The sequence below is a fragment of the Schistocerca serialis genome, chromosome 11 (genome assembly GCF_023864345.2).
Source record: "Schistocerca serialis cubense isolate TAMUIC-IGC-003099 chromosome 11, iqSchSeri2.2, whole genome shotgun sequence".
Taxonomy (NCBI): domain Eukaryota; kingdom Metazoa; phylum Arthropoda; class Insecta; order Orthoptera; family Acrididae; genus Schistocerca; species Schistocerca serialis.
The window spans coordinates 39,420,106-39,434,434 of record NC_064648.1 but is presented as its reverse complement, the minus strand read 5'-3'; the positions used below and the strand labels follow the sequence as shown (position 1 = coordinate 39,434,434).

The 14,329-nt window shown below is 41.4% G+C and overlaps 1 protein-coding gene across 2 annotated transcripts in view; it reads right to left on the bottom strand.

Moving 5' to 3' along the window:
* LOC126426794 (autophagy-related protein 9A) overlaps positions 1-14,329 on the bottom strand; it is a 151,259-nt gene that overhangs the window by 131,494 nt on the left and 5,436 nt on the right. The window lies entirely within an intron of this gene.

Genomic DNA, 14,329 nt, shown 5'->3' with positions numbered 1-14,329 from the left:
CGTGGTCAGGTGATTGGGTGTCACTTGTGTCATACGTCTGTACGCCATACTTCCACACTCTTAAACATCCCTAGGTCCACTGTTTCCGAAGTGATAGCGAAGTGTAAACGTGAAGGGATGCATACAGCACAGAAGCGTATAGGCCAACCTCATCTGTTGACTGTCGGAGCTCACCGACAGTTGAAGAAGGTCGTAATGTGTAATGGGCAGACATCTACTCAGACCATCACACAGGAATTCCAAACTGCATCAGGATCCACTGTAATTACTATGATAGTTAGGTGGGAGGTGAGAAAACTTGGATTTCATTGTCGAGCGGCTGCTCAAAATCCACACATCGTGCCGGTAAATGGCAAACAACACGTCACTTGATGTAAGGAGCATAAAAATTAGACGATTGAACAGTGGTAAAACACTGTGTGGGATGACAAATCAGGGTACACAATGTGGCGATTCGATGGCGGGTTGTGGGTCTGGCGAATGCCCGGTGAATGTCATCTGCCAGCGTGCGTAGTGCCAACAGCAAAAGTCTGAGGTGGTGGTGTTATGGTGTGGTCATGTTTCTCAAGGAGGGGGCTTGCACCCCTTGTTTCGTGTGGCACTCTCACAGCACAGGCCTTCATTGATGTTTTAAGCACCTTCTTGTTTCCCACAGTTGAAGAGAAAATCGGAGATGGCAATTGCATCTTTCAACACGATCGAGCAGCGTTTCATAATGCACGACCTGTGGCGGAGTGGTTACACGACAATAACATCCCTGTAATGGACTGGCCTGCACAGAATCCTGACCTAAATCTTGTGTTACACCTTTGGTATGTTTTGGAACACCGGCTTCGTGCCAGGCCTTGCTGACCAATATCGATATTTCTCCTCAGTGCAGCACTCAATGAAGAATGGGCTGCCATTCCGCAAGAAAACTTCCAGCACCTGATTGAAGGTATGCTTGCAAGAGTGGAAGCTGTCATCAAGGCTAAGTGTGGGCTAACACCATACAGAATTCCAGAATTACCAATGGTGGGCGCCACAAACTTGTAAATCATTTTCAGCCAGGTGTCTGGATACTTTTGATCACATAGTGTCACTATTCTAACAAAATTAGGCTTGAACACAGATTTTGTCTGTTGTTGTTATTACCTTAATTTTCACTACATTATTGGGTTATGCAGGATACTTCACACATTACTGTATATTCATAACTTGTCATCTGGAATAAAATGATATAGCTCTGAGTTTGAATGGAAAGTTATCAGCTCACTTTACCTATAAACGTAATTTTACTGCACAAAAATATTTAGAGCCCATATCTTGTGATTCACTGCAGTTAGTTTCGAAATATCTGTTCTGATCTGTTGTTGAAATCCACAGAGACAAAAATTGTGAAAGACTGTTACTCAAGAGCAAGGTCATCTGTTTGTAGGAGGACTGGCCAAGGTCGACAGGGGGGGGGAGACACGGAGTATTTTTAAATATCTATAATATCTAGGAGGACGAATGACAACATGTGAGTTGCAATAAAATAGTTGCTGTTCCGCCCTGTTAAAAACCTACATAACACCAATTTTTAAATCATTTTCTCGAAAGAAAAGCACCTGACTACACTATGTTTCTTCCTTTCCTCGGGAACTAGGGAAAGGGGAGCGGGGGGTGGGGGGTGGGGGGTTGGGGATGACATGGCCACGCCTGAGTGCTCACAACTGGGATTCCGCAAAACATCTGTCACTTTTTTGTATACATTTCAACAGTAGATATCTCTTCTTTTTCTTGTATCGTTGTCCCACATTGCAACAAGGTTCAACATTGTTATTAATGAATTTGGCATCGTTAATTTAAAGGATGTGTACCGCAACTGCCTGTGTGTAGTATTAATCAACAGGTGAACAAAAGCGAAATTTTTCTTAATGTCTGCAAATCCTATAACTGAGGCGCGACTCGGGTACCAGCCCAGCACTCACCTAATGGAATGTGGAAAACCGCCTAAAAACCACTTCCAAGCATGCCGGCACACTGACCCTCCTCGTTAATCTGCCAAGCTGATCTGATTCGATCTGGGGCCAGTGCATTTCCCCATCCCACAAGCACAACTATAACAAGGGTAGCTATCTGGGCTGCGTGAATTTCAACAACAGACAAAAACAGGTATTTCGAAACTAGCTGTAAGCAATAACAAAACACAGTAGCAAAACAGTTTTGTGCAACAAAACTACATTTTCATATAATGTCATTTGTTAATCAGCAAAACTCACAGCAACACCATTTAATTGCAGATGACAAGTTACCAGTATACAGTAATGCACACAGGGTTCTGCATAAACCAATAGTCTAGAGAAAATTAACGTAATGACAACAATAGGCAGAAACATGTTTAAGCTTAATTTTGTTAGAGTAATTATTAGTTGAAACATGTTAACATTTTACAGAACTCAATAAAGAATACCTCTGATGACAGCACAGGTGGTGAAACGGGTTTGGGATTACACAACAAAACAGTTGTCTGCGTGATAGGTGGATGAGACATTGAGTAAGAATACTATACAAAGCCGTTCTGGTGCTGGCATATGCAGATGATAATGGTGTAATTGTACAAACTCACTGATGTACTTATGTCGTTACCAATATTTCTCCTTTCACAAAAAATGGCTAATAGCATGACAATAACACTAGGACCTAAACCGACCTTAGCGAGACCTCAAAGTGTAAACATTAATACACAAAGGATTCAGACATGTGCATACACATTATTCAACAACTTACCAAACCCCATTTAACGTCATTTAGATAATGAGGTGTAGTTTAAATCTGAAGTAAAGAACTTCCAAAGGGGAAACTCCTACTCAATTGAAGAATATCTTCACAGTCACACTAAAATTTGATGATTTAGATTAATACATAGCTGAAATTATAAGGTATGTCCAAATGAAAACGAGGCTACAGTTATACGTAACACTATTACAACTACAGTTAATGCGGAACTGTACAGCTTTACATAATTGCAACTGACATTGACACACTGATGCTGGCACACAAGACAGAGAGGATAGCTTCAGTGAAGAAACTCCTGGGCTGTGGACAGATCCAGGTTTCTGCAGTGCCGTGCACTTCCTTGTCACAAGTTAACCTCTAACCTTTCAGAGATAATTTTAAGAGACCAAAAATCTGCAAGTCACACGGGGAGATGCTGGGGCCGTAAAGAGGACATTCGAGGACTGCTCGTCAATACTTTTGAAAGACCTCAAGGATCTTTTTGACGACGTGTGGTCAAATGCTGTCCCGGAGAAGCACTACGCGTTACGAGAGCTGGCTGCTGCAGTCTTTCTCGACGTCACACTCGTGCCTCGGCGACGTATCGCAATACTGTTCGGCATTAACTGTCGCACCCTGCGGTAGCCGGTCGACGAGTAGTTCTCCTACTCTGTCGAAAAAGAAATTGAGCGTCACTTTTCCGGCCTTCGGGGATGAGGGATGCCGTCAATCTGTGCTCGTCCTTTGTAAGCGGCATCAAAGTGGTGGCACCAAGTTCCATCACGTGCCACAATACGAGTGACAAAATCTGTTCCTCACTCTGCATATCCCGATAGACCGATGGGGCAAACACTCATTCTTCTGTTTCTCTAAAAGATGCTTGGGCACCTACTGTGCACCAGCTTTTCCAAATGGAACTTCTCACTGATTACAAATGTGAGGTGGAAAACAAAAGTTAACTTGTGAGGAAGGTGTCAGAAAGGACATAAGGAAAACTGGAATTCAGAAACAGAGGAGTTGAGGACTAAAACATGAAAGAATGAGAAATTTGTGGAAAGCCAAGTCTCACACGAGGCTGTCGAGTCACTGACGGTGATGACCCGACAGATATTTTTGTGCGAAAAAATGTACTTACACCACTCGGTCAAAAGTATCTGGACACTTACTAGTTGACTTTAATACAGGGCGTGTCACCTCCTGTCTTCGTGACAAGTTTAACTCTGCCGGGGACACTTTCAGTGCGGTACCCCAGTGCCTGCGAAGGAACGGCAGCCCATTCTCCGAGAGCCGAGACTAGAAAAGGTAGTGAAGTCGAACGCCAGGATACAAACCGAAGTCGATGTTCCAATTCGTCCCAGAGGTGCCACACAGGGTGCAGTTGGCACTCAGGGTGGGCCAGTCCATTTCGGGAATGCCGCCACCCACAAACCGCACCCTCACAGATGCCGCTATACGACAGGCTACACTGCCGTGCCGATCGTCATCCCGAACTGCTCCCCTACTGTCCACATTACACGGCGGTGTAAAATGGTTCAAATTCTTGTGCATTTAACATTTTGTTAAGTGAAATAAGGGGACCACACTCTAACCACGAAAAAAATTTCTGTACCGTAACACCACCCGCTCCGCACTTCACTGTCGGCATTACACGTGATGGCAGATACGTCCTCCAAGTGTTTGTGAAACCTGAACCCTCTGTCAGACTGTCACAGGGTATAGGACCATTCGTCACTCTGTATCATTCATTTCCAGCCACCCCCTGTCCAGTGGCATCACCCTTTACACTGTTTCGAATGCCGCTTAGTGCCGATTACAGAAATGCGTGGCTTACGAGCAGCTGCTCAACCCGTGCAGCCCACTCTCCTTAACTCTCTAGACACAGTCATCGTGTGAGCTGAACTGCCGCTAGCACTTCGAGTGATTTCTCCTACAGATTTTGTGCGATGTTTTACGACCGCCTTCGACATCACTCAACGGTCCCCACCGGTCGATACGCGAGGTCTGGCCTGTCTCCGATTCGCGGCAGCCATTTCTTCAAATTTCAACTTCACGATCGCATCACCGACAGTCAACTGTGGCAGCTTCAGAGGTGTCGAAATATCTCTGACGGATCTGTTACTCGTGTGGCATCTACCGACCGGACCACAACTGAAGGCACCAAGCTCTCCTGACTGACCCGTTCCGCCGCTTCTGTCACTGTACAGAGCGCGCGGTAATCCCCGCCACTGTTCAAACTGCACCTTGTGACATCTAGTGGCCGATTGTCCGTTACGTGCTACTGTTTTTTGAACAAGTACTCGTCACGCAGGATCGAACAGAGCACCTGCCACTTACATCGCTATTTATTATTTACTTTTGCGAGCTCAATTTGGGGGAAATTAGCCCACTGTCTAACATTACTGAAGAATTTGGAATGTTCATGCACACGGTGCAAACTGCCTCCCACAAGAACACTGTTTTTAACGTTATAATCCACCATTCACAGTAATTTCTGTGATCCACCACTGTCTACATTTCAGTCCTGTAGGGGTCACGAAGACGAGACCTGGCCGATTGCAGCGTGCACAGAAGTGCTTAATCAATCTTTCTTCCTGCACTTCGTACGTGACTGGAATGGGAAGGAGCTCTAATAACGGTACAAAGAGAACTAACCTCTGCTGTGCATTTCACAGTGGTTTGCAAAGCACGGATGTAGATACAATTTTGAACAAGATGTGCACACAATCGAAGCAGCAACAAAATAGGCTATATTATACACTGACAGAAAAGAAATTGCAACACCAAAAAAATGAATGTAGAGCAAAGAAATTTCAGTACATCTGTCTACATAACATATTTAAATGATCAACATTGCAAGATCACAGATTAGCGTAAACGCGAAGTATGTCAATGCAAATGCAAAATGTTTGTACGTGAATAACCAATGTAACTGAAGAATGTTGAATGCAAGCATGCATACGTGTCAAACAAATGCTGCGTATTAATTAGTGGGACAGAATACCGTGCATGTTACACTCGGTCAGTCAACATAGGGACGGTTAATTCGGTCTGTGGATGACGCCGGAGTCGTCTTCCGACAATATCCAGTATGTGCTCGATTGGAGACACGTCTGGCGATCAAGCAGGCCGAGGCAACGTGCCAACACACTGCAGAGCATGTCGAGTTACAACAGCGGTACGCAGGTAAGCATTATCCCATTGGAAAATACCCCCACCCCCTCCCAAATGCTGTTCACAAATGGCAGCACAACGGGTTGAATCACCACATTGAAGAACAAATTTACAGTCAGGGTGTGAAACCATGAAAACTGCTCCTGCCATCATATGAAATCACACCCTGGACTGTAACTCCAAGTGTAGGTCCAATGTGTCTAGCATGCAGACAGACTAGCTGCAGACCCTCAATTGGGGAGAAGAGAAATTTGTGGCACAACTTGACTAGGAGAAGAGGTCAGTTGGTAGGACATGTTCCGAGGCATCAAGGGATCAACAATTTAGTATTGGAGGGCAGCATGGAGGGTAAAAATCATAGAGGGGGACCAAGAGATAAATACACTAAACAGATTCAGAAGGATGTAGGTTGCAGTAGGTACTGGGAGATGATGAAGCTTGCTCAGGATAGAGTAGCATGGAGAGCTGCATCAAACCAGTCTCTGGGCTGAAGACCACAACACAACATGACGCTTACTGTAGGCAATGTCATAAACGAACAGAGAATTTTAAATTTGATACAAACTTTGAAGCTCATTTACTCAGAATACTGATTTTGTATCCTACACCCCTTTGCTTTCCTTCATTTCTATTGACCTGCACAATACTGTGCCCTGTAAGCCCATACTCTTTATTACTACTGGAAGAGACAGATGTGCTAAACCAGAGAGGTCTAGAACTCCCCAAAGTGTCTGATATATTGACTAGAGTAACTGAATTGCAAATTCATCACTGTAAGACTGTAAATACTCTCCCTTGTCGATGCAAAAATGACTGTGGCGATAGCTCAACTAAACTTTTTGGCATTCAAGTTGATTCAAAACTGACATCTTGTTGCCATTGTGGGCTTAGTTCAAAGAGTGGTCCGATGCAGATATCCACACAAGTCTATTACGTGTAAGCCTTTCCATCTCGGAATACCTACTGCAACATACGGTTTTTTGAACCTGCTTATTGTATTCATCTCCTGGCCTCCCTCTACAATTTTTATCCCTGCACACTTCCCTCCAACACTAAACTGGTGATGCCTTGATGTCCCAGAGTGAGTCCTATCATCCAATCCCTTCTTTTAGTCAAGATGTGCTGCAAATTTCTTTTGTCGCCAATTCTATTCATACCTAATTAATTACGTGATCTACCCATCTAATATTCAGCATTCTTCTGTAGCACCACATTTCAAAAGCTCCTATTCCCTTCTTCTGTGTACTATTTGTCCTTCACAGTTCACTTTCAAACAAGGTTACACGGCAGATAAATACGAGGTGCATTCAAGTTCTAAGGCCTCCAATTTTTTTTCTCCAGACTGGAAAGAGATAGAAACATGCGCATTGTTTTAAAATGAGGCCGCATTCATTGTCAATACGTCCCAGAGATGGCAGCACCGTACGGCAGATGGAATTTTACCGCCAGCGGCGAGAATGAGAACTTTTTTAAATACTTAAAATGGCGACATTTTCCTTACTTGAACAGCGTGCAATCATTCGTTTTCTGAATTTGCGTGATGTGAAACCAATTGAAATTCATCGACAGTTGAAGGAGACATGTGGTGATGGAGTTATGGATGTATCGAAAGTGCGTTCGTGGGTACGACAGTTTAATGAAGGCAGAACATTGTGTGACAACAAACCGAAACAACCTCGGGCTCGCACAAGCCGGTCTGACGACACAATCAAGAAAGTGGAGGGAATTGTTTTGGGGGATCGCCGAATGACTGTTGAACAGATTGCCTCCGGAGTTGGCATTTCTGTGGGTTCTGTGCACACAATCCTGCATGACGACCTGAAAATGTGAAAAGTGTCGTCCAGGTGGGTGCCACAAATGCTGACGGACGACCACACGGCTGCCCGTGTGGCACGTTGCCAAGCAATGTTGGCGCGCAACGACAGCACGAATGGGACCTTCTTTTCGTCGGTTGTGACGATGGATGAGACGTGGATGCCATTTTTCAATCCAGAAACAAAGTGCCAGTCAGCTCAATGGAAGCACACAGATTCACCGCCACCAAAAAAATTTCGGGTAACTGCCAGTGCTGAAAAAATGATGGTGTCCATGTTCTGGGACAGCGAGGGCGTAATCCTTACCCACTGCGTTCCAAAGGGCACTACGGTAACAGGTGCATCCTACGAAAATGTTTTGAAGAACAAATTCCTTCCTGCACTGCAACAAAAACGTCCGGGAAGGGCCGCGCGTGTGCTGCTTCACTGAGACAACGCACCCGCACATCGAGCTAACATTACGCAACAGTTTCTTCGTGATAACAACTTTGAAGTGATTCCTCATGCTCCCTACTCACCTGACCTGGCTCCTAGTGACTTTTGGCTTTTTCCAACAACGAAAGACACTCTCCGTGGCCGCACATTCACCAGCCGTGCTGCTATTGCCTCAGCGAATTTCCAGTGGTCAAAACAGACTCCTAAAGAAGCCTTTGCCGCTGCCATGGAATCATGGCGTCAGCGTTGTGAAAAATGTGTACGTCTGCAGGGCGATTACGTCGAGAAGTAACGCCAGTTTCATCGATTTCGGGTGAGTATTAGAAAAAAAATCGGAGGCCTTAGAACTTGAATGCACCTCGTACTCTCAGAAGAGACTTCCTAATGCTTATCTCTCTTGAAATTTTATCTTGGTTTCCTCTATTACTTGCTCAATCTACAGGTTGAATAACATGGAGGATAAGCATCAAACCTGTCTTTCTCCCTTATGAACCACTGCTTCTATTTCTTGTCCTGGGAATCTTTCAACTGCAGTCAGGGTTCTGTACAAGTTGTGGATAACTGTTTGCCCCTGCATTTCATTCCTGTTACCTTCAGAGACATCAAGGGAACACCAATTTATTATTGGAAGGAAATGTGGGCAGTAAAAATACAGTATGCAGATTCATACTGATTTAAATTGCAGTAGTTATTCGGGAATGAAGTGGCTTGCACAGGATAGAGTTCCACGAGAGCTGCATCAAATCAGTCCTAGCACTGATGACAACCACCAACACTGCAACAACAACAACTTTCAGAACACCAAAGTGAGTAGCCCAAGTAAAGCTGTAGAAGCACACACAGCAACAGTCTATACACAACTATGATTCAGATCACAGGCTGATTACTGACACCCCAGTTACAAAACTTAAAAAGACATAATACAGTAATATGTATGTATGGACACAATTACTTAATATGCAACAAATTCAAGCATGCTGTGTGTCACAAAGTCTTCTGGAACACTGGCTAAAGAAAGATTAAGCAAAAAGCATTTTAGTCAGGCCTGGTGATCTGGTGGTAAAGCGCACGTATGGAAACCAAACGGTAACAGTATCAAAACCCACAGAATTTTTTCAGTCTGTCTGTACCCAAGCTTTCACTTCTCAATGATGTGACAATTCACCAGGAATGACACATTTCAGATTCAACATAAACTGTAGGTCTTCTGTCTGTGCTTGGATAACTGGTGTAGGTTAGACGGAACAAGAGGAATGTTTCCGATACGAGTCATGAGCATTGGCCAGTGACACAATGTTAATGGCTGATGTCACATCACCTTTTGGTGCTTATATTCACAGTTTTGTTGTTAGTTGGCAAAGCCAACAAATGTGAAAGAAAAAGAACTGATTATAGTGGCAAATTAATCTGTAGCTTAGCCCAACATAGGGGTCAGGTTGGACGGTAACAATTTGGATGAGAGTTGGTGAAGCCAATGCATGTGACACTAAACAAAACCTGGCTGTGTTTACAGACTGATCTGTAGCTTCACACATTTGAAAATAACCACCAATATTGTCACATTATTGTCGTCACATCATATACGGTGTTTGTCACATATTTCCTATACAACTGGTCAAAGCAGACAACTCGTATTGAACAATGCTCTATACTCAGAGACAAACAAGTTACTGAAGTAGGCCCAATTGACAGGCTTGAACTAGGCAACTGAGCCACACAAAAAAATATATGTGTAGATTATTATTATTATTATTATTATTATGTTTCCTTTCTCAGACCTTAGGTCTGGTTCGGAATGAAAGTGACGCGGACCTTGATCAAGCGTCACTTCGTTTTAACTGTACGGTATATGCTACATTGCGTTTAGGAACTTTCGGGTAATTGAACATGTATCAATAATTACGGATTTCTGAAGTTGTATATATAAGTTTGGATGTAGCTGTATTGCATTGATGTACTGGTGGATATTGTGTGGTATGACTCCTGTAGTTGAAAGTATAATTGGTATAATGTCAACTTTATCCTGATGCCACATGTCCTTGACTTCCTCAGCCAGTTGGATGTATTTTTCAATTTTTTCTCCTGTTTTCTTCTGTATATTTGCTGTATTGGGTATGGATATTTCAATTAGTTGTGTTAATTTCTTCTTTTTATTGGTGAGTATGATGTCAGGTTTGTTATGTGGCGTTGTTTTATCTGTTATAATGGTTCTGTTCCAGTATAATTTGTATTCATCATTCTCCAGTACATTTTGTGGTGTATACTTGTATGTAGGAACGTGTTGTTTTAAAAGTTTATGTTGTAAGGCAAGCTGTTGATGTATTATTTTTGCAACGTTGTCATGTCTTCTGGGGTATTCTGTATTTGCTAGTATTGTACATCCGCTTGTGATGTGATCTACTGTTTCTATTTGTTGTTTGCAAAGTCTGCATTTATCTGTTGTGGTATTGGGATCTTTAATAATGTGCTTGCTGTAATATCTGGTGTTTATTGTTTGATCCTGTATTGCAATCATGAATCCTTCTGTCTCACTGTATATATTGCCTCTTTTTAGCCATGTGTTGGATGCGTCTTGATCGATGTGTGGCTGTGTTAGATGATACGGGTGCTTGCCATGTAGTGTTTTCTTTTTCCAATTTACTTTCTTTGTATCTGTTGATGTTATGTGATCTAAAGGGTTGTAGAGGTGGTTATGAAATTGTAGTGGTGTAGCCGATGTATTTATGTGGGTGATTGCTTTGTGTATTTTGCTAGTTTCTGCTCGTTCTAGAAAGAATTTTCTTAAATTGTCTACCTGTCCACAATGTAGGTTTTTTATGTCGATAAATCCCCTTCCTCCTTCCTTTCTGCTTAATGTGAATCTTTCTGTTGCTGAATGTATGTGATGTATTCTATATTTGTGGCATTGTGATCGTGTAAGTGTATTGAGTGCTTCTAGGTCTGTGTTACTCCATTTCACTACTCCAAATGAGTAGGTCAATATTGGTATAGCATAGGTATTTATAGCTTTTGTCTTGTTTCTTGCTGTCAATTCTGTTTTCAGTATTTTTGTTAGTCTTTGTCTATATTTTTCTTTTAGCTCTTCCTTAATATTTCTATCATCTATTCCTATCTTTTGTCTGTATCCTAGATATTTATAGGCATCTGTTTTTTCCATCGCTTCTATGCAGTCGCTGTGGTTATCCAATATGTAATCTTCTTGTTTAGTGTGTTTTCCCTTGACTATGCTATTTTTCTTACATTTGTCTGTTCCAAAAGCCATATTTATGTCATTGCTACATACTTCTGTTATCTTTAGTAATTGGTTGAGTTGTTGATTTGTTGCTGCCAGTAGTTTTAGATCATCCATGTATAGCAAATGTGTGATTTTGTGTGGGTATGTTCCAGTAATATTGTAACCATAATTTGTATTATTTAGCATGTTGGATAGTGGGTTCAGAGCAAGGCAGAACCAGAAAGGACTTAATGAATCTCCTTGGTATATTCCACGCTTAATCTGTATTGGCTGTGATGTGATATTATATGAATTTGTTTGGATATTAAGTGTGGTTTTCCAGTTTTTCATTACTATGTTTAGGAACTGTATCAATTTAGGATTTACTTTATATATTTCCAATATTTGTAGTAACCATGAGTGGGGTACACTATCAAAAGCTTTTTGGTAATCGATGTATGCGTAGTGTAGCGACCTTTGTTTAGTTTTAGCTTGATATGTCACCTCTGCATCTATTATCAGTTGCTCTTTACATCCTCGTGCTCCTTTGCAACAGCCTTTTTGTTCTTCATTTATAATTTTGTTCTGTGTTGTATGTGTCACTAGTTTCTGTTTAATGACTGAAGTTAATATTTTGTATATTGTTGGTAGGCATGTTATGGGGCGATATTTAGCTGGGTTCGCTGTGTCTGCTTGATCTTTAGGTTTCAGATAAGTTATTCCATGTGTAAGTGTATCAGGGAATGTGTATGGGTCTGCAATGTAACTGTTAAATAATTTAGTTAGATGTGAATGTGTTGCGGTGAACTTCTTTAACCAGAAATTTGCTATTTTATCATTTCCAGGGGCTTTCCAATTGTGAGTAGAATTAATTGCTTGGGTGACTTCATGTTGCAAAATTGTCACTTCAGGCATTTGTTGTATCATCTTGTATGTGTCTGTTTCTGCGTGTATCCACCGTGCATGCCTGTTATGTTGTACCGGGTTTGACCATATGTTGCTCCAGAAGTGTTCCATGTCTGTTATGTTTGGTGGATTGTTTATTTCAATGTGTGTGTTATCTATTGTCTGGTAAAATTTCTTTTGGTTTGTGTTGAATGTTTGGTTTTGTTTCCTTCTATTTTCACTTTTTTTGTATCTTCTGAGTCGTTTGGCGAATGCTTGTAATTTCTGCTTCTTTTCGTCTAATTGCTCTGTCGCTTCTTGTTGTGAGATTTTACCTAACCTTTTTCGTTTCTTTTCCGAGATTTCATTTCTTATAAATTGTGTTAGCTGTCCGATGTCTTTTCTCAGTTTTTCTATTTTGATCTGTAGCCTGTGTTGCCATGCTGGTTTTGTGGGTTTCTTCTGTGTGTTGGTTGGTTCTGATCTCTGCCTAGTGTGTATATTTAGTGTAGTGAGTGCTCCTATATATACCAGTAGTTGTAACTCTTCCATAGTTGTGTTTTCATTTATTTTGTTGTGTATGATTGTGTTGATAGTTTTTATTGTTGTTTCGACTTGTGGGTTATTTGATGGTCTATGCAAGAATGGTCTAATGTCTGTATTTGTGTCTTTGTATTCTATATATGTTAGCTGAAATTTTTCTTCTATATCTAATATCTGTGTCACTTTGTGTTCTATTTGTGCTTGTTCTGGTGGCTGCCTTAAGATTTCGTTTTCCTCTGATTGTTTAATTGGTGCGTGTTGTTCTTTGTTTGTTTGCTCTGGGATGTTTGAGTCCATTACTGTATTTTCTTCTTCTTCTGATTGCACATTATTTTGTTCCAGTATTTGTTGTACTTGTTGTTTGATGTTATCTAATTCTGACTGGGGTATCCTGTTATTTTTTATTATTTTACACGGATCTGATCAGCTAGTCGTTGTTCTGTTAAAAATTTTAATTCTGGGTATCTGGTAATAAATGTTGTGTATACTTGCGATCTGTATCCAGTTGTGTTGGTTCCTAGGTTTGTTGCTTGGTAATAACAGAACATGAGGTGTCGATTAACTTCATCTGACCATCTCATCCTCTGTCTTTGTTTTCCTTCTAGGGTGGTTGCAGGAAGCATATCCTGCAAAACACCTCTATTCGGATTTAAATCATTTTCCAGTTGGCTAGCAGAGTCGTTACCATTGTGGGTGGGCATAGGGTTCAAGCGTCGTCCCCGACCATGACGGCGCTTGTCCGAGGCTTCTTTAGTTCTGTCCTGAACCAAGTAATCACACTAAAAGGGGGGTTAGCCCTATTAGTGGTTTGTTCTTTTCGTCGCCTTTTACGACTGGCAGAACATACCGGAGGCCTATTCTTTTCCCGGGCCTCCACGGGGTTTTTATTATTATTATTATTATTATTATTATTATTATTATTATTATTATTATGTCTTTCCTTTCTCAGATGTTATGTCTGGTTAAAAATGGAAAGTGACGCGGACCTTGATCAAGCGCGACTTCCTTTTAACTGTACGGAATATGTTACATTGCATTTAGGAACTTTTGGGTAATTGAACATGTATCAATAATTACAGATTTCTGTAGTCGTATATATATGTTTGGATGTAGCTGTATTGCGTTGATGTACTGGTGGATATTGTGTGGTATGACTCCTGTAGTTGATAGTATAATTGGTATAATGTCAACTTTATCCTGATGCCACATGTCCTTGGCTTCCTCAGCCAGTTGGATGTATTTTTCAATTTTTTCTCCCGTTTTATTCTGTATATTTGTTGTATTGGGTATGGATATTTCGATTAGTTGTGTTAATTTCTTCTTTTTATTGGTGAGTATGATGTCAGGTTTGTTACATGGTTGTGTTTTATCTGTTATAATGATTCTGTCCAGTATAATTTGTATTCGTCATTCTCCAGTACATTTTGTGGTGCATACTTGTATGTGGGAATCTGTTGTTTTATTAGTTTATGTTGTATGGCAAGTTGTTGATGTATTATTTTTGCTACATTGTCATGTCTTCCGGGGT